Source organism: Balaenoptera ricei, chromosome 1 (genome assembly GCF_028023285.1).
Source record: "Balaenoptera ricei isolate mBalRic1 chromosome 1, mBalRic1.hap2, whole genome shotgun sequence".
NCBI lineage: Eukaryota > Metazoa > Chordata > Mammalia > Artiodactyla > Balaenopteridae > Balaenoptera > Balaenoptera ricei.
In genome coordinates, this window is record NC_082639.1 from 7,911,850 (window position 1) to 7,920,983 (window position 9,134).

The following is a 9,134-nucleotide window of genomic DNA, read 5'->3' on the forward strand; positions in this document are numbered from 1 at the left end:
TCAGAAGGCTCTTGATGTGCGTTTATTCCTACACCCTTTGAAAGGTATTTACACAAAGATTTTTCTTGATTTGCAAATATATTACTCTTCTGGGACAGATGTCACCATGCTGTGACCTACATGTTCCTTTCTGATAATGCAAAACAGCAGTTATTATATAACTAGTGTGATGCTGTTTCTTCGAAAGTACTTTCCTCCCGGTTAGGGAAGTGGCTATTTTAGGTGGAAGATTTGCTTTTTTTTTCTCCCAAAGCCTCTGTTTATATACCTACCAATGATTCTGTAGTGTTGTTGTAGGGTGGGTGATGGAGGGGTTGAAATTTTCACTGTGTCAATTTAACAAGTTCCTGTTGTGAGCAGAGAGTGAGCAGAGAATGAGCAGGGACCACTGTCCTGGGTATTTGGGGAGAAATGGAAGCAGGGAAGGGAAGCAGCATCCAGGCAAAAAGCAGCAATTCGTTCAGTGCGTATCTGAGGGCCCACCTGTCCCCGGCAAGTGTCTGGATTCTGATGATTCAGCAGCGAACAGAACAGGCCCTGTACCCGGGGCCCTCCCATTCCAATGAGGGAAGACACTCGTTATACAAATTTAAAATGTTACAGAGCAAAGTAAAGCTGAATAAAAGATTAGAAGGGATGGGAAGAAAGCGTCTTTTTAGATTGTGTGGTCAGGGAAGGCCTCTTTTGGGAGATGACATTTGAGTAGACTCCTGAATGAAAGACCGGGTAAGCCATGCAAATCCCTGGGCAAAGAGGTCTCCACGCGGAGTAAATAGGTACCTGAGGCAGCGGTGTCCTCAGAAGATTCCAAAATAGCAAGGAGGCCGGCATGGAGTAAGGAGGTAGCCAGAGACCAGGTGTTTTTTAGGGCTTAGATAACTAATTTCATTAGAGGGAAACAGGAACCAAGGGTGGATTTTGAGAAGATAAGTCCCATGATCTTATTTGTGTTTTAAAAGACCATTCAGATGGCTGGGTGGAGAGCAGCCTGTGTGTGTAGAGATGGGGGACACGTGGAGGAAAGGGGGCCAAACGGGAAGTTGTTGCCACAGCGTCCCGGGGGGAGGATGGAGGCTCGGACTAGCGCAGTAGATTCGGGGAGAAAGGGCCAGATTCAGGCCACGTTTCACTGTTAGAACTCAGAGTCTGCGAGGGACTGCATGTCGAGAAAAGGAGGATGGAAACTCCCGGGACGTGTGTCTGAGCAAACAGGACGGCCTTGCGGTTCCCTAGGGTGACGGAGGCTGGGAGGTTCTAGAAGAGCTGAGGGGTGGTTCTGAGTAGAGGACTTGGTTGTGGCCGTGTTCACCTGCATGTCTGGTCCACGAGGCAGTTGCATTCAGGGGGAGAGGTGGGGGCTGGAGACACATTTGGGAACTGTCACATGAAGGTGACAATAAAGGCAAGAGGTGGGGAGATCTGGGGAGCGAGTAGCTGTGAGAACCAAGGGCTCTGCGGCCTGGAGCAGTAGGAAGAGAGGATGACAGCAAGGACCAGGAGAGGTGGCTGTGAGGAGAGCGTGGTATTTGGCAATGAAGTTAAGGAAGTGTTTGAAGATGGAGGAAGTGATAACCGTGTCAAAAGCAGCTGACGGGTTAAAATAAGAACTGAGCAGTGACCACAGGTTTTGGCAACAGGGAGGTCTAGGAAGTTTGAGGGAGCCAGTGAATGCCATCACTTTTTCCCAATTTCAGAGCCAACTAATAATAAGGCAGATAGAAGATCGAAATATCACCTTCGTTACTGTTAAAGCTATGATTAGAGAATGTGGCTTATGTCTGTGGGTAAATGAATTCCCTAATACCGAGCCTCAGGACTAGAGGGCCGGGAGCAGTGCATCTTGAACTTTAATGTGCGTAAGATTCCCCTGTGCTGTGGGTCATACTATGTGCAGATTCTGGCTGAGGAGGCCTTGGGTGGGGCCTGAGACCCTGCATTTCTCATAAGCTTCCATGTGAACCAAGAGGTTCCCTGATGGCAGCCGAGGTCCCCAGAGAGAGGGAAGAAGTGGTCAGGCTGGCCATGCCAGGGGCTCCTCCCAAACTCGGGCAGTTTCGTTTCTCTCCTGGCCCTCTGTGAGGGGCTGGCGGAAGCAGGAATGTTCCAGTAACAGAGCTCACTTCACATGGGAGGAGACATCAGGAGTGCCTCTGCTCTGGCGAGGTCGTCGGCGAGTAGAGCATCTTCATGAGTGGTGCAGAAGAAAGCCTACCCAGAGTAGGTGCCAGGGAAAGTGGGAGGAGAAGAGGTTGAGTGAGTAATAGGGGGGGGAGGGGCAAGAGGTCAGGGAGAGGTTTTTATTTTAAAGGAAGGCGATAGCCCAGCATGTGTGTCTGCTGATGGGGATGAATGCACTAGAAGGGAAAACCTGACGGTGGGACGAGACCAGAACAGAGAGTTTGCTGGCGTGATCCCCTGGAGGTGGCCGGCGGGCTTGGAGGGGCATGAGAGGGGAGTTCAGCCCCGGGTCCTGGGGGAGCAGTGCTGTTGATCTGCGGTACCAGGAGGCGACACCAAGTTGTAGGCAGCCCCCAGGCAGAGAGCTAAGTGACAGGAGCCTTCGCAGGGCCTCCTGGTCATTGGTTTTTCCCTGAGACTCATTGGTCAACTCTAGGCCATGTCTTCCTGAACTGCATTGGACTTTTTGTTTGAACTGCATTAGTTCTTATAAAGCGGGTTGTCCCTTACATCTGGGCCTCATCCAGGGTCACGTCGTCACCATGGCTCTTGCAAAGCTGACAGTATAGAACATCAGGAGGTCCCGTGGAACGGTATATGTTTATTTAATGCATTACTTTTATATCTGATTTTTCTTGTCATTCCACTTTTGGTTTTAGAAACTTCTGGGGGACTCCCCTGGCGGTCCAGTGGACAAGACTCCGCACTTCCATTGCAGGAGGCGTGGATTCAACCCCTGGTTGGGGAACTAAGATCGTGCATGTCGCGTGGCATGGCCGAAAAAAAAAGAAACTTCTGGTCTCTGCACAGTCTTAAATTTCTAGCTTTTCTGAGCACATCACACGCGTACACTCTGGCGTTAGAACATATGATCTCTGGGTTTTTTCAAAATCGCTCTTCCTACCCACTCTGCAAACAAGCCATTTGAGTTCAGTTGCAGGAATTATACAGCAAGTGAGGGTCAGAGCCAGGATTTTCAAACTGCCCCAGCTAGTATGTTACTTACACACCCTCTTATGTAAGTCAAACAAGGGATTCAGCCTTGGGAGGTTTGCAGAGAAGGGTGATTTTTGTAGACTTCCTGCCCAGGCTTTGATTTGGGATTTGGGGAATTAGAGCAAGGCAAAAAATTGTTAAGGTGAATAGTAATGTGAGTTGACTTAAGCATTAAAAGCCAAGAATTTGAGGGTTTTCTAAAAACTAAAGGTCAGCATGAAGCTCTGGCCCCAGCCAGCCCTGGCTTTACCCCATTCATCTCTGGGGAGAGTTGCCTTTGTCCCAGCCCTGCTCTCCTTAAGCCAGTTTGCTGTAGCTTTCCAACCATGCTGGGAAGCAGTATTTTTTGCTGGTTGTTAGCACTTTAACAAAGAAATGAGAAGGCCGTGTAGCATGTACCATTAATAATAGAAGAAAAAATTATTGGCTGTTTGATTAGATATTTAAACATGTTTGCCTAAAATGATGCTTTGCAGTGGTAACTTGGGTGTGTCCAAATGTTTAGTCACATTGACTCAGCATAATTTCTCCTTTGCCAAATCTCAGACTAGAGCAATCAATTTGTTCCTGCAGCAAAATCTGATGGTAGGTTTTCCTTGTAACCAAGTGTCACAGAAAACGGAAATAGTTGCAAAAAAGTTGAAAGTTATGAGAGGTACAAAGTCCATCTTGAAGAAAGCAATTGTGTAAAGTTCTACCTGTAAAATTATTACAAGTGCTGTTTGGTCTCCCAAACTAGTCATTGAGAGTTCATTTCAACTTACCTTTCCACTTAAAGTCAACTAAACGTCTCTAACATACAGATATACCCAATTTCTCTGTGAAAATATGTCTCTGTGAGTTTGCATAATTATGGCCTGCTAATCTGATTAGGAAAGAGTGCTGGGCTCAGCCCTAGTCGACTTGGGTTAAAGTTCAGTTCTGCCACTAATTAGCTGAGAAAGTCAACTTCCCTGAGCTGAGTTTCTTGTTTCAAATTAGACAATATTAATAATGGTATCTTAAATCGTACAGTACTTGAAATTCCCAAGGAACTTCCATAAGCATTAGCTTATTTTGATACGGGGAAGGAAGCAGGACACACGGGAGGTGGTGCCCTGCAGTCAAGGATCCTGCAGATTGTTAGCCCCTGGAGGATGGCAGGAGTTTGGGGAGGTTCTGCTCTGTTTGCCCTCTTTGAAGCTACTCTCTGCATTTTCTGATTCTGAGTTTCTCTCATTTGCCACAAGGCTGAAGTACGAAATCCAGTCTCTGAAAGAGGATGAAGATCTCTGGAATGATAAATGCATGATTAAATATAAGACACTTTATATTTTTTCTCTTAAAAAAAATTTAAGATTGTTTGAACTAGTAATTATAACATATTATTGGGCTGACAATATACAGATAAAAAATACATGACAGTAATAGCAAAAAGGGACAGCGAGAAAATGGAGCTGTATTGTAGTAAAGTTTCTATATTTACCAGAAATGTTCAATATTAAGCTGAAGTACATTGTAATAAATTAAAGATGCATATTGTAATCCCTAGACAACCACTAAGAAAATAACTCAAGATATAGTTAAAAAATCAACCTAGAGGGGAAAAAATCAACCTGGGGATTAAGGTAGTACACACACATACAAATTAACAGAGCAGTAAAAAGAGAACAAAGGAACAAGGAAGACATGAGACATAGAAAACATAGCAAAATGGACCCATATATCCAACCGTATCGACAGTATACATTACACGTGAAATAGACTAAACATCCCAATCAAAATGCCACTACCACTGGCAAAGAAAATAAAAGGCATTCAGATTGGAAAGGAAGAAGTAAAATTGTGTTTATTCACAGATGACATGATTGCAGGTAACAAAGTCTCCAAACAGAAGATCAACATACATATATTAGGTGTTTCTGTATACCAATAATGAACAATCTGAAAATGAAATTAGGAAAATTCTATCCACAGTAAGACAAAAGTTGCTTTGGAATACGTCTAATGAAAGAAGTGCGAAGCCTATACACTCAGACTACGAAACGTTGCTGAAGCAAAGAAGATCTAAATCAATGGAGATGGCAGTTCTCCCCCAAATAATCTACAGATTCAGCGCCCTCCCTATAAAATCCTAGGGGCATCTTGTCTAGAAATTAACAAACTGACTCTAAAATGTATATGGAAATAGCAAAGGACCTAGAATTAAGAATTGTTAAGGTCATAAAAAACAAGAAAAGACAAGAAATTGTCCTAGATCAGAGGAAACTAAAGAGACATGATGACATAATGTTCTGGATGGAAGCAGAACAGGAGAAGTGCATTAGTGGAAAAGTGGTACTTACAATAATAAGTCTGGAGTTTAGTTAATAGTATTAACACCAATGTTGGTTTCTTGGTTGTGACAAATATGCCATGGTAGTGTCAAGATGTTAACAATAAGGGAAAGGTGAGGGCTATATAAGGGAACTTTCTGAACTGAGAAACTTTTCTATAAATATAAGTCTATTCTAATATTTAAGTGGACAAGCAAAAGATTTGAATGGAGGTCTCACCAAAGAAGATATGTGAGTAGCTAGTAAGCACTTGAAAATGTGTTCAACCTTATTAGGGAAATGCAAATTAAAACCACGATGAGATCCTACTTCACACCCACTAGGATGGCTATAATCATAGATAGTATCAAGCGTTGGCGAGAATGTGGAGAAAGTAGAACCCTTGTACACTGCTTGTGGGAAAGGGTATAGCCACTTCAAAAATAGATTAGCAGTTCTTAAAAAGTTAAACATACACTTAGCATATAACCCAGCAATTTCACTCCCAAGTATCTACCCAAGAGAAATGAAAATATGTGCCCACACAATGATTTGTGCATGAATGTTCAAAACAATTATTTATTCTTTAATGCCCAACCTAGAACAATCCAAATAGCCAACAGATAAAAGGATAAACAAAATTATGCACAATGAAATATGACTCAGCAATAAAAAGGAATGTACTACTCATAAATACAATGATATGGATAAGTCTCAAAAACATTATGCCAAGTGAAAGAAGCCAGACACAAAAATTACATATTATTCCATTTATTTCTAGGAATAAGCAAAACTGTGCAGACATTAAATAGATCACAGGTTTCTGGGGCTGGGGTGGGAGCAGAGATTGACTACAAACAGGCACTTTTGTGGCGTGTTGGAAACTTTTGGGGTGATGAAAGTGTTCTAAAAAGGATTGTGGTGATGGTTACACAACAGTATAAATTAACTAAAAATCATCCAACTGTACACTTTTATAATGTATGAAATCGTTGGCATATAAATTATACTTCAATCTTTTTTCTTTATGTACAGTGCTATGAAAAAATAATACCATTTTAAACTAGCATACCAACATAATTTATCATTCAAGCCAGAACAATTTTGAGAGTGAAAAGGATTGCTATTAAAACTATGCAAGAAGGGCTTCCCTGGTGGCGCAGTGGTTGAGAATCTGCCTGCCAATGCAGGGGACACAGGTTCGAGCCCTGGTCTGGGAGGATCCCACATGCCGCGGAGCAAATGGGCCCGTGAGCCACAACTACTGAGCCTGCGCGTCTGGAGCCTGTGCCCTGCATCAAGAAAGGCCGTGACGGTGAAAGGCCCTCGCACCGCGATGAAGAGTGGCCCCCGCTCGCCACAACTAGAGAAAGCCCTCGCACAGAAACGAAGACCCAACACAGCCAAAAATAAATAAATAAATAAAAATAAAATTAAAAAAAAAAAAAACTATGCAAGAAGACAGGTGTGAACAAGGACTGTCCCAGACCAACTGGCTTGAATGGTGCCCCTTTTACAAAACTGTCATTGGACAGCAACAGTTAGTGGCCATCTGTTATGTGCAGAGCATCGGAAGGTGATAGAAATACACTTAGGAAGGAGATAGACATGGTCCCTGTCCTTTCAGATTGATGGCACAGTGAGGGAGATAGAAACGAAGGCAGCAACAAGCCCAGTGCTGTGGGCACGTCGGGGGAGGCGTCCAAGTCATGCTGGGAAAAGAGAGGAAACTGTGAGCAAGGACTGCAAGGCAGTGGGAGGTAACAAGGACAAGAGCAGGCAAAACAGTGACCCAGGCCCTGTTGTGGAACCAGAAAGTAATTCAGTGTCTGTAACATAGCCTAAGGGAAGAGGACAGAGGTGAGTCCTTGTCTCACACTGTTGTGTATTGTGAAAAAAAGGACTGTGGTGCTTGAATTTGAAAGTAAAATGTATCATCTGGGCTGGAGATCTAGCAGAGAAAGGGCTGTTTCACCACTCTGGTCAAGTTGGTCACATTGGTCAGCCCTGTGGACCAAGCTCAGACTGAGCGCATGTTCCCAGACACTGTATTGGGATCCTCTGGGGAGAAAAAAGCACTTTTAATAGGATGTGCTGGTGCCCTAAAGGGGTGTAGAACAGAGGTCATGACTATGGGGAAGAGGAGAAGATGCCTGGGATGATGTATCTGGATCAGGAAGATAGACACTGTGAAATGCACAGGCGTGTCGTCAAGTGGGAATTTTTCCGACAGCAGACAATTCAAGTAACGGACCATTTTCGCACCAGCTGAGCTTGATCTATGGGAACTACTCAGGAGCATGGCAAGAAGCTGCAAACGTGTTCTTCTACCTCTCTCTCCCCAGAAGCTTTCACAAGGAAGCTGGGAGAAATTTTTTGTCAGTCCTATTTTCCACTATGGTTTATGTCTCTCCTTTCTGAGTCCCTTTCATAAAAAAAGGTAGAAACTAATGTATGAGTACTAAGTACTAGACACAAGTCCCACTGGCTTCATTTAACCCTAGAGCTACCCTGTGAGATCTTTGTCATTCCTGTTTCACACATGAGGAAACTCTGAGATTCGATAACTTGCCCCAGTTGCACAGTTAGAAAGAAATGGAACTGGAGCCAGCTAAAGCCAGCGTTGACACCAAAACCCATTGCTTTTCCCTCTCCAGCAAGCAGCTTCCAAGAAAGACACTCCAGATCATTTGAGAAGCCATCTGATCTGACTTCTGGGACAACGTACTATCCGGCCACTGAGGCTGTCTCCCAGTCCCAGGTTTTATTGAGAGGGACTTGGAGAGCATCCAATCCATCCCACAAGGTAGTTCTAGTGTCTGTCACTATGTGACTCAGCAAGTCGCGGCTCTCTGAGCCCCAATTTCCTCATCCCTAAAATATGAGTTGGGCTAGATCAGTGGCTCTCAAACCTGGTTGATGTCAGGACCCCTTTACACGCTTAAAAATTATTGAGGACCCGAAGAGCTTTTGTTTATGTGAGTTATGTCTATTATTATTTACCATTTTAAAAATTAAACTTCGGAATAACAGTTTCCCAAAACAAAAGGAAATGCAGCGAGATGAGTGGAATTGTTTGACAATTTTGTAAATCTCTCTAATGTCCTACAGCTTAAGACAGCTGGATTCTCATATCTGCTTCTACATTTAATCTGTTCCGTATCACATGTGATGTAGTCTCTGGAAAACTCCACTGTACTCTTGTGAGAGAAGGAGAATGAAGAAGGCAAATAACGTCTTACTGGTACCATGGAAATAGCTTTGTCTCCACTTCCCCTGCAGGGGCTTCCAGAGGTCCTGACCACCCCCTTTTTAAAAAAAAAAAATTATTTATTTTTGGCTGCGTTGGGTCTTCGTTGCTGTGTGCGGGTTTTCTCTAGTTGCAGCGAGGGGGGGCTATTCTTCGTTGCAGCGTGCGGGCTTCTCACTGTGGTGGCTTCTCGTTGCGGAGCACAGGCTCTAGGTGCGCAGGCTCAGTACTTGTGGCACGTGGGCTCAGTAGTTATGACTCGCAGGCTCTAGAGCGCAGGCTCAGTAGTTGTGGCACACGGGTTTAGTTACTCTGCAGCATGTGGGATCTTCTAGGACCAGGGCTTGAACCCGTGTCCCCTGCATTGGCAGGTGGATTCTTAACCACTGCGCCACCAGGGAAGCCCCCTGACCACC